This window comes from Mobula birostris, chromosome 6 (genome assembly GCF_030028105.1).
Source record: "Mobula birostris isolate sMobBir1 chromosome 6, sMobBir1.hap1, whole genome shotgun sequence".
Classification (NCBI taxonomy): Eukaryota; Metazoa; Chordata; class Chondrichthyes; order Myliobatiformes; family Myliobatidae; genus Mobula; species Mobula birostris.
Genome location: NC_092375.1, coordinates 139,682,905 through 139,700,669, shown reverse-complemented (window position 1 = coordinate 139,700,669; position 17,765 = coordinate 139,682,905). Strand labels below are relative to the sequence as shown.

General features: G+C 42.7%; 1 protein-coding gene across 3 annotated transcripts in view; it reads right to left on the bottom strand.

The window, feature by feature from the left end:
- The window catches only part of LOC140199414 (aryl hydrocarbon receptor-like), a 148,216-nt gene that overhangs the window by 89,656 nt on the left and 40,795 nt on the right, over positions 1–17,765 (bottom strand). The window contains exon 1 of one of the 3 annotated variants that reach the window (XM_072261470.1): positions 16,014–16,054. The exons of the other annotated variants lie outside the window; for them this stretch is intronic. The gene's annotated coding sequence lies outside the window, so the exon portion shown is untranslated. Of the gene's footprint in view, positions 1–16,013; positions 16,055–17,765 lie in introns of those variants that run through there. 3 annotated transcript variants of the gene reach the window in all.

The following is a 17,765-nucleotide window of genomic DNA, read 5'->3' as shown; positions in this document are numbered from 1 at the left end:
GATCTTACACTTTACTGTTTACTTGCACTGCACTTTCACTTTAGCTGTTACACTTTGTTCTGCACTCTTATTGGTTTTACCTTTTATTACTTCAATGCATTGTTATAATGAGTTGATCTGTATGAACAGTATTCAAAACAAACTTTTCACTGGCAGGTGGTAGGTGAGACCAGGTGAGGGGGAAGTTGGGTGAGTGGGGGAGGAGCCGGGAGATGACAGGTGAAAATGGGAAGGATTAATGGCCTATCAGCACTTGGATCTGTCCCTCTATCCAATAGGATTGGCTGATCTGCCACCTGATTCCTTGTACCCAGGATGGACCTCAATAGTCTAAGTTAACAAAACTTTTATCAAATGACTCAGCACCAATTCTCCTTTGTACAGCAGCTTCTAATCTTCACTGTCTCCATAAGTCATTCTCAACCATCCTACTTTGAGGCATCGTGACCCTAAGCTCTAAATTCTCCAACCAGCAGTAGTTTATTGATTTATTTTTTATTTGCTCTTAATCAGAATCAGGTTTAATATCACTGGCAGATGTCATGAAATTTAACTTTGCGGAAGCAGTACAATGCAATATATAGAAAAAAATTGAATTACACCAATTATATGTACATTAAACAGTTAAATTAAATAAGTAGTGCAAAAATAGAAATTGAAGAGTAGTGAGAAATTCAGAAATTGGATGGCAGAGGGGAAGAAGCTGTTCCTGAACCCCTCCCTGCTGATGATAATGAGAAGATGGCTCATCTTCGATGGTGGGATCTTTAATGATGGATGCTGCCTTTTGAGGCATTGTTCCTTAAGATGTCTTGTATACTACGAAGACTAATACTCATGATACAGCTGACTAAATTTACACTCTCCGCAGCTTTCTTCAATCCTCTACAGTAGCACCCCCTCCCTCCAAACCAGTCAGCGATACAGACTGTCAGAATGTTCCCCACAGTACATCTGTAGAAATTTGAGCATTTTAGGTGTCCTACCAAATCTCTTCAAACTCCAAATGAAATCCAGCCGCCGTCTTGCCTCCTTCACAGCTGCATTGATATGTTGGGAACAGGTTAGGTCCTCAGAGATATTAACACCCAAGAACTTGAAACTGCTTACACTCTCCATTTCTGATCACTGTATGGAAGACTGGCGTGTGTTCCCTCACCTTACCCTTTCTGAGCTCGAACCAAAGAACCCTCTATCTACCTAACAGCTTCTCATGGTCAGTCCCAAGTCTTGAGTCTCCATTAATTTATTAAAATTCCTGTGTTTCTGTTGTCCTTGGATTAGCCTTGGAATCACATGAAAGCCCAAGTATACAAAAACTACAGCAAACTGTCAGGACTGCAGAAAAGGTCACTGGTCCGGTCTAATATCACTTCAGTACATTTGTAGCCAGGACAAAGAAACAGGCAGGAAAAATCACTGCGGACACTACCCACCCTGCAAACTGCAGCTATTAAAACTAAAACTTCACGTCATCTTGACTGTCTCTTCTCCCATACAGTTAATCTGATCAATCATTCTAGTTCGCTCCCACCCCACCCCCTCTACATCAGTAACTGCACTGTAAACACTTTAATCCACTTTTTATAATTGTGTACATTGTAAATACTTGCTGCTATTTATGCATTTATCACATTATATTCCATATCCGTACTTATAACTTTTTTTTACGTAATTCTTCATAATCGTTGTTTTGTTGTATTTTGTGTCAACACCACACAGCAAATTCCTAATACATAGAAATGTAGATGGTGAATAAATTTAATCTTTGATCCTTTGATTTTTTTTCTTAACTACAACAACTATTGGGAAAGGTGGGGGAAGGGGTTAATATAAAGGCACAGTAAGAGATCAGTTACTGTGGTTGCGATGGCTCTTCCCGCACTAGGCTGACACGTCGCTGTGCATTGGGGTCAAGGTGCAGCAGCATTACATGTAGTACAGGGGTCTGATTAACCTGCAGTCCTGATGCTCCGGTTTCCTGTTCTTACAGTCTCATGTCGCCTGATTCACTACAGCTTGACCAGCTCAGACAGACACACTGAGAGATGTACACTGATGAAAGCCCGGGGCCACAGATACAGAGTGCACAAAATCTGCAGTTTTCAAGAATGTGCGAGGTTGGCCGAGAAATGAGAATGACAGAAACATCAAGCAAAGAAAGAAACTGCAGAGTGGAACAACTGCCTGCCCGTTCTTAACAGTTAAGTGATCTTGGGGCTACATCTATATGGGTGAAGGAGCCCCCTCATGGTCAATGGGTTCAAATGATTCCTTCCCTCCAGCAGCACACACCCACATGGCTCTGGGTGGACGCATGATGGACAGACCACACCTGCGGTAACCTTAGGCATTGAAAGCTGTCACCCGTTACCTGTTATACATAACCTTTCACTTTAAGGCAAGGCAATTTAGCCCAAATCAAACCTTGGCTCAGCAATCCCTTCAGAACTCCAATTGGTTTCTGTACCCACAGGGTTTTAATCATTTCTTTCCGTGGAATCACCATGGTATCTGAGACTCCACAGCCTCCAACTGAAATATCCACTGATCAATCCCCAAGTTCTGAAGATGGCTTTCATTGGACCTCATAACTAGGGTCCATTTGGCAATCATTGCTGGGTAAATGTTGTTGTGAAATAAACCACCTGTATCCCTTAATTGTCAACTTATAACTCACCACAGATAAGCCACTATTCCACACTTATTGCTTTTAATTGGCATATTATTTGAATTATTAGGTGGCTCAATCTCTCTTTAACGATATTGCTTAATTCTAATCACTGGAGAACCTGGTTTGCTGTATACTTGCAAATATTTATTTGAATGATGAGGTAAAGAATAGAAGGAAATTCTTTTAAGATCTGCATCAGCCTGTAAAAAGGTTCGGGGCGGGGGCCGGGTGTAGACCGGCTGACTGAAGGTTGCTCTTTGTATGGTGAAATGGCAAAAGCAGCAAGTTCACGTTCAGTTACTCGAAACATCGGGCTCAGCCTGGAAGTGCCGCATTCTTGACAGTGGTCCAACAACTCCCTGAATTTAGGCATTTACTGCAGTTCCTGTTTCTCCTTGTCCCAAGCCTGACCTGAAACTAACTACAACTGTTTACAACAGCAAGGCTGTGATTCAGAAGCAAATCATGTCTGACAGCTGTATAGAAATGAATGCTTTCAAAATGTCTGATCAAAGGTCTGTGTAGTTCTGCAGGGTTCAAAGTGCTTTATTAAACACATCATTTGAATGCAATATGCATGTTATGCCAAGTCCATACTGACCTTCAACCATCTATTTACATTAATCCTACATTAAACTAATTTTTTTTAAATTCTCCCCATATTCCCTTCAGCTCTCTCCAGGGACACGAGAGACAAGCTGCAGTGGCCAATTACCCTACCGACCCACATCATTGAGGCATGTTGGAAACTGGAACACTGCGGGGGGAAGCCCACAGTCTCACAAGGAGAACTTCAAAACTCTATAAAGTCAGCACCGGAGGTCAGGACCAAACATGGATATCTGGTGCGGGAACTCCACGAGCTGCATCAGTCTACAGAGGCAAGCCATTAATGACAAAAGGAAATTGATACAAATACAAACTATTGCATAATAAAGGAATGACCAGATGTGACAGACGGAATTACTACCTGATAACTTCTAATAGTTCAGTCATTTATAATTTTATCATCCACCTGTTTCAAACCCCCGTTCTGTTCCTCCGAGTGGAATTGGGGGGGGGGGGGAATTCGCTCAGTACCTTTAAACCACATTTACTTGGGCCTCAATTTCTGTGTCACCAACTGACCGTTGAATATAATTTTTTTTGTTAAAGTGAACTTATGTATTCACCTTGGTAATGCTAAAAGAGCTGCCTGTGCCTTTAAGCAAAAACTGTGATATTATTATGCACGAGTGGAGTAGAAAGAAGAGTTTCAATGTTCTGGAAAGAATGTCAAATGCTAGTCATATGGTGAGGAAAGGTGAATAATATTAGATAATATCCATGTAAATTCATTTATATAAATTTTATAAATTTTTGTTTGTAAATCTAGAATATCGGTAATTTGACATGTTCTACATGTGGATGCTTTAGATTTCCATGAGTGAGGTATCGGCACTGAATAGCATGGTTGTGTGAAGTTCCTTATCGGCCTAGCAGATTAGTCTTTTTAGCAATTTAACTACAAGGCAATATATTGTAAGTGTTTTTGTAGAAGTTTATTTTTGTCTTACTTTATTGTCTCATGACCAAATGAAAACGTAATGGAGTAATGTTAACCTCTGTTCACGTAGCGTGAGCGAGGAGAACTCATTTCAGGGTCTAGCCTACGTGTTTGGAAGTTAAGCATGTGTGTGCAAAAGATGAGTACATCTCTTAGATGCACTTATTGATATTTTGTATAAGGTACAGGGTTGCTGGGGTTCTAATGTTTGAATTGTTTTTCAGAATTGCCACTACCATATTGATTCTGTATATTTTGTTCTATTTATTTTCACACCGCATATGCAACTGATTGATACACTAGGGTGTGGACCAAATTTAAACTGAGATTGCAACAGCAGGAACTGTGTTCAATTTTAATTCCTTTTGTCGTTTCTATTTTGATAGCCTCTTTCCGCATTAAAACATCAAAAACAGATAAAGGAATTAAAAACCCAATAAAGTATTTGTTGCCCTGAGTGTGTATTTTTTCCAGGCTACAAAATCTGTAACACTTTGAGGATTCAAAGTGTTAAGTTAAACCTCTATTCAAACTTTCATACAGTTGCTTTCCGGAAAGTGGCAGAGTTTGTGTTTTAAGCCTCCCAAAGACTTTTTATACTCAGGACCATTTCAGACATTGTGGGGTATCTTTGGAATCAAAGTATTCGTGAAACTACCTGGCAGAGTTGATAAATATCTTTAGAGGAACAAGCGCAGAAGATTTCCATGAGTATGTTGTCAAGACTCAATGGACTGTATTATGAAGAGAGGTGGTTCAAGTTGGGGCATTCCATTGAAGAACGAGGAATGATGTTATAGAGGTGCAGGAAATGATTAGGGGTATGGGCATGGTCTTTTTCCCCCAAATCAAGATCTTGAGGGCATAGGTTCAAGGTGAGAGGGGTGAGAGTTACTAGGAATCTGAGGAGCAATCTTTTCATTCAGGGTGGTCAATACATGAAATGAAATTCCAGAAATACTTGGACAGTTACACATTTACAAGGAGTGTTGCCACAAGAAAGCAGCACGCATTATGAAGGACCCCCACCATCCAGACCACGCTCTCTTCTCAACAATACCCATCGGTCAGGAGGTACAGCAGCCTTGAGTTCCACACCTCCAGGTTCAGAACAGTTACTACTTTCAACCATCACCCTCTGAACAATTCAGGATCACATCAACTTTGAACTGATTCCACAACCAATGGACTCACTTTCAAGGACTTTACATCTCATGTTCTATTATGTAGATTTTTTTTTTAATTTGCACAACTTGTTCCTTTTTTTGCACATTGGTTGTTTGTCTAGTATTGTATGTATAGTTTTGCATAAATTCTTTTTTTCCTTTAAATGAATCTCAAAATAGTGTGTGGTGACATATTAGATTAGATTCAACTTTATTGTCATTGTGCCCGAGTACAGATACAAAGCCAATGAAATGCAATTAGCATCTAACCAGAAATGCAAAGAATAGTGTTATTTACAAGATAACTGCGAATAAAAAGTAAGTGCTACAGCACACAAATATAAAAGTACTGAGACAGTACAATAAGGGTGCAATACTGCTTAATGCTGTGATGTGAGGTTCAGCAGGGTCACAGCCTCAGGGAAGAAGCTCTTCCTCATAGTCATAGTCATACTTTATTGATCCCAAGGGAAATTGGGTTTCATTACAGTTGCACCTACCAAGAATAGAGTATAAATATAGCAATATAAAACCATAAATAATTAAATAATAATATGTAAATTATGCCAGACGGAAATAAGTCCAGGACCAGCCTATTGGCTCAGGGTGTCTGACCCTCCAAGGGATGAGTTGTAAAGTTTGATGGCCACAGGCAGGAATGACTTCCTGTGACGCTCTGCGTTGCATCTTGGTGGAATGAGTCTCTGGCTGAATGTACTCCTGTGCCCAACCAGTACATTAAGTAGTGGATGGGAGACATTGTCCAAGATGGCATGCAACTTGGACAGCATCCTCTTTTCAGGCACCACCGTCAGATATTTCAGTTCCATGCCCACAACATCACTGGCCTTACGAATGAGTTTGTTGATTCTGTTGGTGTCTGCTACCCTCAGCCTGCTGCCCCAGCACACAACAGCAAACATGATAGCACTGGCCACCACAGACTCGTAGAACATCCTCAGCATTATCCAACAGATGCTAAAGGACCTCAGTCTCCTCAGGAAATAGAGACGGCTTTGACCCTTCTTGTAGACAGCCTCAGTGTTCTTTGACCAGTCCAGTTTATCGTCAATTCATATCCCCAGGTATTTGTAATCCTGCACCATGTCCTCACTGACCCCCTGGATGGAAACAGGGGTCACCGGTGCCTTAGCTCTCCTCAGGTCTACCACCAGCTCCTTAGACTTTTTCACATCAAGCTGCAGATAATTCTGCTCACACCATGTGACGAAGTTTCCTACCGTAGCCCTGTACTCAGCCTCATCTCCCTTGCTGATGCATCCAACTATGGCAGAGTCATCAGAAAACTTCTGAAGATGGCAAGACTCTGTGCAGTAGTTGAAGTCTGAGGTGTAAATGGTGACGAGAAAGGGAGACAAGACAGTCCCCTGTGGAGCCCCAGTGCTGCTGATCACTCTGTCAGACACAGTGTTGCAAGCACACGTACTGTGGTCTGCCTGTGCCTGCTGGTGCAGGAGCAGAGGCTCCTGTTGCGCCTACCGGATGGGAGGAGAGTAAAAAGTCCATGGTTAGGGTGAGATGCATCCTTGATAATGCTTTTCGCCCTGCCCAGGCAGCGTTTATGGTAGATGTTCTCAATGGTGGGCAATTGGGTGCCGATAATCTGCTGGGCAGTTTTCAGCACACGCTGGAGTGCTTTGCGGTCCGATACGGGACAATTGCTATACCACACTGAGATGCAGTTGGTGAGTATGCTCTCAATGGTACAGCGGTAAAAGTCCGTCAGTATCCTGGGACAGAGGTGAGCTTTCTTGATGCTCCGCAAGAGATAAAGGCGCTGTTGCACCTTTTTGATCAGGATGGAGGAGTTCAGGGACCAAGTGAGATCCTCAGAAATGTGGACACCAAGGAATTTGAAGCTTGATACATGCTCCACTACAGCTCCGTTGATGTAGCTGGGGACGTGAGTGTGGCTCCTAGCATGCCTGAAGTATACTACTTTAATAATAAATTTACTTTGACTTTGAAATGGATAGGAAAGGTTTTAAGAAATATGGGTCAAATTCAAGCGAATGGAGATGAGAATCTTGATTGTCATGAACCAGTTGGGCAGAAGGGTTGCTCCACACTGTAGGACTATCCAATGTGCAAGTATAGAACCAAATCTTTAAGAATGAAAGCATTATTTTAACATTCATCTGCTAACCAAAGCTTATAAACAGTGGAAATCTTGTTCTTACATTTACTAATAACATAATCATTCCACTGCTATAACAGAACATTTAACACCATACCAAGCTTCCCTGTTCATTGGCAGGATTAAAAGTGTGTTGATTCCATTAGCTTTGCCCACACCATAATAGGAGTTCACTTTTGTATCATCCTTAAGGGATGAGGTGCTCTCACAATAAAACAACACCCACAGAGCAGAGCATCTCGCCTTGCACAATCCCTCACCTAGCACTTCTTTTCCATTCTCCTCAGATAGCTTCAAAGGTCTGAGTCACAGTTGAGGGGAACAGGCAGCTCAAACTGGAAGAGGTGCACAAAATCTTCATTTTTGCATTTACGTTTCTGCCAAGTGAATGCAATAATTTAAAGCAGGGTAGACTTCTGTTCTTGACACAAGGTTGTTTACTTGATGCAGTTTGACAAGTGATTATCCAGAGTTTTTCCAAAGGTATTTGACCTTGATAAACCATCTGAGCCCAAGTACCAAAATTAGATGAAAAATCATAATGCACTTAAATAAGCATTAGCTTTTAAACAATTTCAACAGATAAATTCAAGAATCAAATTATACCAAGCCTGGTCAACTATCATTATTGCACATTACTGTCTCAGATTATTCTACTTAACTGATGTTGCAAAGTGGTACATCGTCATGGTAGTAAAATAAAGATTAAAGTGACATACAAGCTTGTTACTGGGCTTCTTCAGAGACTTGGCCTTGACGTAGTGTTGCCAGTTAACCTTGGTTGTAAAAGTAGCACACAGATGGCTACATCTGGACTCAATTACAAGTTAAAATACTCAGCCACAAGAGAGTTGACAAACTTCAGGGAGCAGCATGTCAGACTGATTACAAACTACAAAAGATGAAAATGGGTTTGAATGAAACTCACCCAGGTAACAGGCAATCCTTTGCTTCGTTCCAAAGAGCACCAAGTAGTCACCAGTCTTGGCCTTCCCTCATTTTAGTTAGCTTCCTCCAGGCAGGTGGAGCTGGAAGGTGTATCAATGGTAGAAAATGGCACTCAACCATCCCAGGAGATCTTGGGATTGCAGCTTCAGGTTACAACATTAGCTGTTTGATGAACTAAACCCTTGCCATAGATGAAGTTACGGGAACAGAGTCCTTATGGCCCACAACAGCACCATTATATTGTAAAATAGAAATTTAGTTTCCAGCTTAGGGGAAAATTAAGCAACTGCTCTAGTCCGGTCTGCCTTTGAACAATGGGACCCCCTCCGTTATGTGGGAAACAACCAATCATTATAAAGCCAGTCCCCTTTTGACTTGGTCAACAATGCCATGGGATAATGACATAATTTGTTTCTATTAATGGAAATGAAATGAGTTGTTTAGCTGAGAGCAAATGGGTACAAACAGACCCTTTCCAGCTCCTTCACTGAAATGACAGCGTCTCCAACCTCTCAATCAGCTAATGTGCGGGCATGCTGGAACTTGTAAGCATGTAGAAAGTTTTGGGCTGGTACCCTTTTTCCTTGCTAAAAACGTGCCTCCTTGACTCTGAAGTTAATTATCACCAGGCACCCTCAAAAGCTACTCTCCAGTAAGAATCTGGCAACCTGCCAGCCTCAGAGTATTAAACGAGGTGAAACCACTAAACATCAGCTTGAACAACATCCCTTCACATCTATCTGGAGTTATTAACTGGTCCCAGACAGAGTAAACATTCATTCAGGCATTCATAAGAGTTAACTCTTTGCGCTGGGGAGGTATTTTGAAAACCTAGCTGCTTCTGATCACTATCTACATTCCAATGCTTGATCTGCCGAGGTATGCTTGCGACAGACTGCTTACAATTGTCTGACTACATGAAGGAGGAGAGACCCAGACCCAGGCATCTCTACATAGCCACAAAACTTCATGAAAAGTTCTTAACCTCAAACTACTTTCAGGCTCTCTCCCCAGCTACCCATTGGGTAAACAAACACTGCAGGTTCCAAACAAGTCCCAGTGCCTCCTTACAGAGATTCTGTGCATTTCAGTGGCATGCAGGAAGGAGCAGACAAGCATCTCTACAGCATCCTGTCACATTCTCAGAATGTGCTGATGACGTGGTTGACGATGCCTGTCATGGTTTTCAGTGAAGTAGGTGGAATTGGACCGCATTCATGGAAACACAAGTAAAACTGAACTATTCACATCTGATCAGAACAGAACGTGTGTAGGAGGGGAACTAGAAGGTGGTGGCACACCCATAAGCCTCCCCAACATGGAGGACATCTTCAAAAGGCGGAATACATCATTAAATACCCCCACCACTCAGGACATGTCCTCATCAGAGAGGTGCTATAGGAGCCTGAAGACTACACACTCAACATTTTAGGAACAGCTTCTTCCCCTCTGCCATCAGGTTTCTGAATGGTCCACGAAGCCATGAATACTAACTCACTATTTTTGCTCTCTTTTGCACTACTTGTATACTTAACTTTTCTGCACTGTATATTCCTTATTGTAATTTATAATTTATATAATACTGTACTTCCGCTGCAGAACACTAAATTTCACAACGGATCAGTGATGATAAATCTGATTCCGATTCTGATCCTGATGTGCCTGCAGTCTCTGTGGTAGGGTGGTGGGTTTGGAAGGTGCAGTCAGAGGAGCTCAGCCAAGTAACTGAAGTGCCTTTAGTAGACTGCACACACTGCAGTCACTTTGTACCACTAGTGGTTATGGAGATGAAAGACAGAGAGTGGAGGGTGTGTGGAAATAGCTGACACAGGAGGTGGTTGAGGTTGCAAAACACATTTGGAAATGAAAAATTTACAAGGATATGGGGCAAACATAGGCAAATGAGACTAGTTCAGGTAAGAGCCTTGATCGGCATAGATAGATTGGACGGAAGGGCTTGCTTCTGTGCTTCTATCACACTAGGGTTGTTTCGCGTGCCTATCAAGTGGATCCTTTGTCCTGCAGACTGTCAAAATTCTGTCATATAGTTGGAGTTACACACAGGTAGCTGGAAAGTTATTGATTTGCTCAAACTAAAATTTATTATCAGAGGGCATACATGTCACCACAAACAACCCTGAGATTCTTTTTCTGCGGGCATACTTAGCAAATCTATAGAACAGTAACCGTAAACAGGATCTGTACACTGTAAACTTGCGGTCGGTGGAATGTCTTTGGGTGTCAGGAAACGAATGGCTCACCACAGAACACACAGCATCTTGATCTGTCCTGTTAGCCATGGTACTTGTGTGTAGTTTCAGTTAAATTTCTGAGCTACAGTGACCACTAATATGTCCATGCTTGCACCTCAGCAGAGGTAATTGTAGGCGGGAGGAGAGAGTGCAGCGCGCCGCGCATGCGCAGCACTCCGGTGAAAAATGATATCGTATCTGTTAATTAGGGGCCGTACACAATTCTGATTTGATGGAGACGGACGTGAAAGCACAGAGGAACATCTAGAGAAATTTCTGAAACACCAGTTTGCTGCTGTTGTTACTGTGTGGTCGGGAATCTTCCGGAGGGAAGGCCTCAAAATCCCTGGCTTTGCCTGCTGTTGGCGACCAAGATTGAGGTCAAATTGTTCGGACAGAGATGGCGCTCAGTACTCGGTGTCGGAAAGCTGATCGAAGGCTCGAAGTTTTCCGATGACTCAGAGTCGGACTGTGGTCGGCATGGCAGGGAGAGTTTTTCTTCCTGCTCTCATCTGCGTGAGATATGGGACATTTGAGAGACTTTGAACTTTTTACTGTGCTCATGGACTTCTTCATCAAGTTATGGTATTGTTGCACTGTTGTAACAATACGTTATAATTATGTGGTTTTGTTAGTTTTTTCAGTCTTGGTCTGTCCTGTGTTTTGTGATATCACACCGGAGGAAACATTGTATCATTTCTTAATGCATGCATTACTAAATGACAATAAAAGAGGCCTGTGTGTCTTCATAATCTAATACTATTGAATGTCAAGGGGATGAATGAAACTTCTCTTGTGGGAGATGGACATTACCTGACAAATGGCGCTAAACTCAAGATATTTTGCAGACGTTGGAAATCCAGAACCATTCTAATGAAGGGTCTTGGTCCGAAATGCTGACTGTTCATTCCTCTCCATGGATACTACCTGACCTGATTTCGTCCAACATTTTGTGCGCTGCTACAAATAGAGCTACTCATTAACCTCAAATGCGCATCCTCCTGAGTTGACGATGAGTGTGCTGCGACTGTTTCCGGGGCCAGGGCAATTGACGTTCGGCAACAGTTAGAGTCTAGGCCCAGAACGACATTGCAGTACATGCAATGAAGCACGCAATCTGTTTGGGTCTCATCAGTGAGGACTGTGCTGGGCAGCCCGCAGGCTCTGTCATGCCTCCAAGACCAACATAGCATGCCCACTACTCACACGTCTTCAGAATGTGGGAGGAGACCCAGAACACCCAGCCAGTCACAGGGAGAACGTACAAACTCCCTGCAGACAGCAGTGGGAATCAAACCCCCAGCTTATGGTTGCTTCTGTAAAGCAGAACGCTAACCACTGTGCTGCTCCAGTCCAGTGACATTAGAACTAGCAGCAGGCTAACATTACACTTCAACACAGTACTGAAGGACTGTTGCACTGTCAGAGATGGTGCTTCGCCAAGACATTAAATGGTGATCTCCTAGATAGACACGGGGATGTGAGACAATGGAAACAGTGGGGAAACTCTCCTGGTATCTTGGCCAATGATTTCTCACTTAAATGACATAGTTTCACTTACATTTCTATACAATCCTTTTCACTGAAAACCTACATGGGGATCACCCAGTACTTTTATCATCAACTTGCTGAGCTCTTAACAGCACAGTCATAGGGTAACGTGATGGAATGGGTTTATTTGACTACATTCTGGGTAAACCTTTCCAGCTATAAACTTCCATGCCCAGGTTTCTGATGACTGCCGATAAAAACATCACATCGTAATTATATCTCGCTCCAGAGGACCACAACAGCTCTGGTTTGATACCAAGATCAGCTGACATATAGCCACAGAACAAATAGATACCAAGATCAGCTGACATATAGCCACAGAACACAGAAACAGGCCACCATGTCCTTACTAACTCTCAGGTACCTATTCATACTAACCCCAAATACCAACACTTCATCTGTAGCCTGCTCTGCCTTGGCGGTTCAAGGAGATGTCCAAATACTTCTTAAACGTGACCTCCAGATAAAAGCACCCTCCAGATAAAACAGTTCCCGCTCCAATCCTGTTACTCCTCATCCTAATCTACACTCTCTGGTTTTAGATACTAGCCCCGTGGGGCGAGATTTCCTACTATCTACCATACGTTCTTGTTATGTTGGACATCGCCATCAGATCCATATTCAGTCTCTTTTCAATGGAAAACAACACCGGCTGTACTTTGGAGTGGGGAGGGAAGAGGAGGAAACTGGGGCGGGGGGGGCAGGTGAGTGGTGAGCTTGAAGTGGAATTCATTGGGTTGAGTGGTATAGCCTCTCAAGCCGGCGCTGTTAATCTTTATTGGTCCCCCTTCTTTTCAAGCTTACTTGGCCTGGGCCATCTTGAAGTAGGTGAAACAAGTACAAAAGGGAAGACAATTGAGTGATGGAGGCTCATACCAAATAGCAGAGGTGCTGGTTAGTCAGAATGGCAAGCAGCCAGCATAAATCAAAGATGCCGCTCACCCCAGACAGTCTTTCTTTGCCCACCCCCCCACTGGGCAGAAGATACAGGAGCCTGAAACAGCGTATCACCAGACTCAAGGATCGCTTTGATCTTGCTGTTGTAAGATTATTGAACCATTTCCTAGTATAGAAAGATGGAATCTTGTCATTACAACCTGTGTTGCAGCTTTTAGTCTCCCAGCACTGCACTTTCTCTGCGACATTTTATTCTGCATTCTTTTATTGTTTCGCCCCGTACTACCTCAGGGCACCGTTGTAATAAATTGATCCGTACAAATGCCACACAAGACAACTTACCTCAGTACATGTGACAACAAACCGCAAGGAGGGGAGTGAGAGGGGATGTCAAAGACTACAAGGGCACGCCAGCCATTCACTTCCTATCACAGGGAAAATCTCTGCAAGATGCTATCACCTGGCCCGTGTTTGTTTCAGCAAAAGAAAATGAAAAACACAACAAAGAATTCAACAGATGCTATCTTGTTGCTTGTAACTATAATGATTGGTTGGGCACAAGGAGAATCTGTATTAACTGACAAATACCTTATGCTCAACGTAATCTCCAAGTTTCTGACACGGTCAACCACTTCCGCCATGGTTGGTCCCAGAGCTTCTGAAGATTGTTCACCCAAAATCCTCCATTCTCATCCTATTTCTCATCAGGTCGGACTATCATGCTTTGATTTCGTTCACTCGGGCTCATCTAGCTGGCCTGTGTCAAGTGTAAAGGCTACAGGTGGTATTACTTTACTGTTCTTCCACTGTACTTGTGACTCGTGTAACTTTCTATGTTCTCCCTGAACCAGCTCAAAACCAGGTCAGACAAACACTAATCTCAGGTTATTGCAGGTCACAGGCTGTTGGTTCCATATATCTTGTCATTTCTACCTAACCAAATAAACAGCTTCTAATTTGGAAGTGATCTCAGGTTTAGCTGTCCTCACTGTGTCCACTCTCAATTGCTCTGGTCAAATCACCCCAGAGCAGGAGCCAGTACACAGAATGGTTTCAACAAAATGTGTGCCGCAAGAACAGTCTCACAAAATGCAGCCTCCGTTCATTAGACCATGTGGTAAGAAAAAGACACTTGGTCTATCTGCTTCCGCTGTCCTTGGCTCATTCCAGCAAGCTACTTTGCAGATTTTAACTCATGACCGACAATCTGAACTTGGGAAAATATCTCATCACAGCAGACCGGAGAGAGGTTCAGCTTGCATTGCAATGATGAGGTCCAGCAGTAACTCTCTTCACTGCAATCTCAGCAAGGCACACCACCTCCCAGCTCTGGCTCCAACCCATGAAATACATCCCAACATAGGACAAATAGATCCAACATTGAGTGGAGAAGAAAGGTGCTATACTACAGAACTCATTATCATTAGACACGTCCCTCACTGCTTTACGACCAATGAAGTAACTTTGAAGTACAGTCCGTGCTGTAATGTAGAACAGCACCATGAGTTATTTGGATTTGCATATTTTCAAATACTTTCACTGATTTGCGTCTATCAGTGGCTGTACAGCGTAGGGCTGAGCCTGACACATCCAAAGGTCCTGTTCATATCATCTACATGGGATGCCCGAGATGCTCAAACCAGCCTCAGCAGACTTGGGATTCCTCCTGGAAAGTTGGTGATAAACTTCCACTGATCCTACATGGATGCACCACAGTCTGGTATGGCAATTGCTCTGCCCAACACCACAAGAAATTGCAGAGAGTTTTGATCACAGCTCAATCTATCATGAAAACCAGCATCCCCTTCATGGGCTCTGTCTATACTTCCCGCAGCCTCAAAAAAAAAATTGCTGATAGCATGGTCAAGGATACGTCTTACCCTGGTCACTCTATCTTATCCTTCCTTCTATCGAGCACAAGATAAAATAAGCTTAAGAACACATATCATTAGGCACAAGTAATTCAGCCAAGTAACCAGTCCACATTGTACCTGGTAGATGTTGACTAAAAGATTTAAATGAACAACAAAGACAAAAACTGCTACAGGAAACACACCAAAGACAATTTTTCATTGCTGTTGTCTGGTCCTTTAATCGACTGTCAGATTGGTCTTTGCACGTCCTGTCCCTCAAATAGGGTCCCAAAAGTCCACCTCAATGAAAAATTAGTCCCCCAAAAAGCCAGTAACACAGGATTTTTCCCCTTCCTTTTTTAAAAAGAAGCCAAGTGGCATTCTAAAATATACAATGTACTTAGGAAGAAGATGCCTAAATCCTGTTTAAGAGCCTCAACTGCATATGTGCACTGTTGGCCACAAAAGAAGGAAATTGTTTCTCTCAGTCCTACATCATTATTTCACTATTATTTTGCAGCATATTTGTCAAGCAGTAACTATGGAGCTTGTTGCAATATTTTTAATTGGTGGTTTGCAGACACAGAATAGACTTAAAAACAAGTCCAAGTGTTCTTGTTATTTATGGAGTTTCACATCACATTTTATTCTAGACCTTTTCGTGGAATGAAGACCTAGCTTCTAACAGCTAAAACAATCTCAAACTACTAATAACGAATGTGAATATTCATTTATAGCTTGGGTGACCATCAGTGAACCATTCCTAACTTGGGCAATGTTTCACAACAACCGAATCTTCATCATTCCTCCTCATGCAATACCCTGGCTCAAGTAAAGAAATTATGTACATATCTATCATTCCTTCCTTCTCACCCTTATCTTCATTTATCCCATCAATCAGTTCATGTTTGGCGTTATATTAAACTTAACACTTGGTTTCCCTGAAATTTGAATTTACTGATGCTCACCTCCGCCATGATTGTTTTAAGCTGTTGCTCCACGAAGTTGAGTCCTCAGCCGCTCACTTTATTCCTTGCACACTCACAACTGCGTGGCCAGGATCTGTGCTAACTCCGTCTACAAGTTGCAGATGATAATATGGTAGTGGGCCTTCTCTCAGATAACGATGCATCAGACTACAGGAAGGAGATGAGGAGCTCAGTAACATGGTGTCGTGACAACAACCTTTTCCTCAAAGCCAGCAAAACAAGTGAGCTGGTCACTGACTTCAGGAAGTGGGCAGGGGCATTGCACACACTTCTGTTCAAACAACAGCACTGATGGCAAGAGGGCGAGAGCTACAAGTTCCAAGAGTGAACATCACCAAGAGCCTACTCTGGTCCAACCACGTTGATGCCACAGCCGGGAAAGCTCACTAGTGCCTCTACTTCCACAGGAGGCCAAAGAAATTTAGCACACCCCCTTTGACTGTCACCAGTTTTTATAGATTCATCATGAAAAGCAAGCTATCTGGATTTACTCACAAGAAAGACTGCCGGACAATTGAAAGACCTCAATACAAAATGACCACTACCAATTTCCCCTCTATCAATGCTGCCTGCCCCCCTTAAATTCCTCCCGATGTTGTGTTCCTGATATGGCCCACGATCAAAAGAAATGGCAGAGAGTTGGGGGTACAGCTCGGCACATCACAGAAACCAACCTTCCCTCCACGGACTGAGTTTAAAAGAAACGTGGCTATGGGACCCCAGTCAGCCAGACTTATGATCAACAGTGGATGATCAGAGTTCTACTGTACAGGAGCAGGAACAGAGCAATTAACACCTGGAACCTAGTCCCTTCACATCTCCCAGAGTAGAGGAGGATGGATACACTTGAGGAATGGCAACTTACTCCAAAAATGTAAAAAGGTTAAATAAGGAGTGCAGAAGGAGAGCAAAACAGTGAAGTAATAATTCCATCATCAAAATGCTGCAGCAAGTAGAGCAGCCAGAATCGGGTTTATTATCACTGACATACTGTAAATTTGTTGTTTGCAACAGCAAATCATAAAATATACAATAAGATAGATATATTTAAAAATTAATTAAGTAGTGCAAGGGAGCAAAAGTCTTGCGATAGTTTTCACAGGTTCAGTGTCCTTTCAGAAATCTGATGGCAGAGGGGAAGAAGCTGATTACAACATTGGAGGCCTGGGTTTAATCCTGACCTCAGAGAGAGCGAGTGAGTGTGAGTGAGTACACGCAGTTCTCTTTTAGAATGTGAAGAGAGGGAAAAGAGTGTGGGAAGAGTTTTGCAGCTATAGTCCTAAAAGTCTGTTAGTATATATCTGCATTTTTCTTTTGTCATTTTTTGTTATTTTGCAACTTTTTCCACTGTGAGACCCAGAGAACGTAACAGCTGTTTCTGAATACTCTGGTTTCCAGCCACACCCCAAAGGTTGCTCGGTAAAATGGCCACTGTAAATTTGTCCCTGTTATGTTGATGAGTGGTAAAATTGGAAGTGGCAGTTAAGGGCAAGTGGGAAGAGGAAAAACTAAGATTAATGTAGGATTAGTGGAAATGAGTGGTTGATAGCATGGATTGAGTGGGCTGAAGGGCCTGTTTCTGAGTTGTATCCCAGTATGGCTGGTACTTTATTTCCAAACTGGTGCAACCCAGTCAAAGATCCGCTGAAATACAAACATGCTGGCAAAGAACTTGACAACTGTAAACTGCTCCTTTATTCTGGTTACGCAATCATGCGGGAGGCAGTGGGT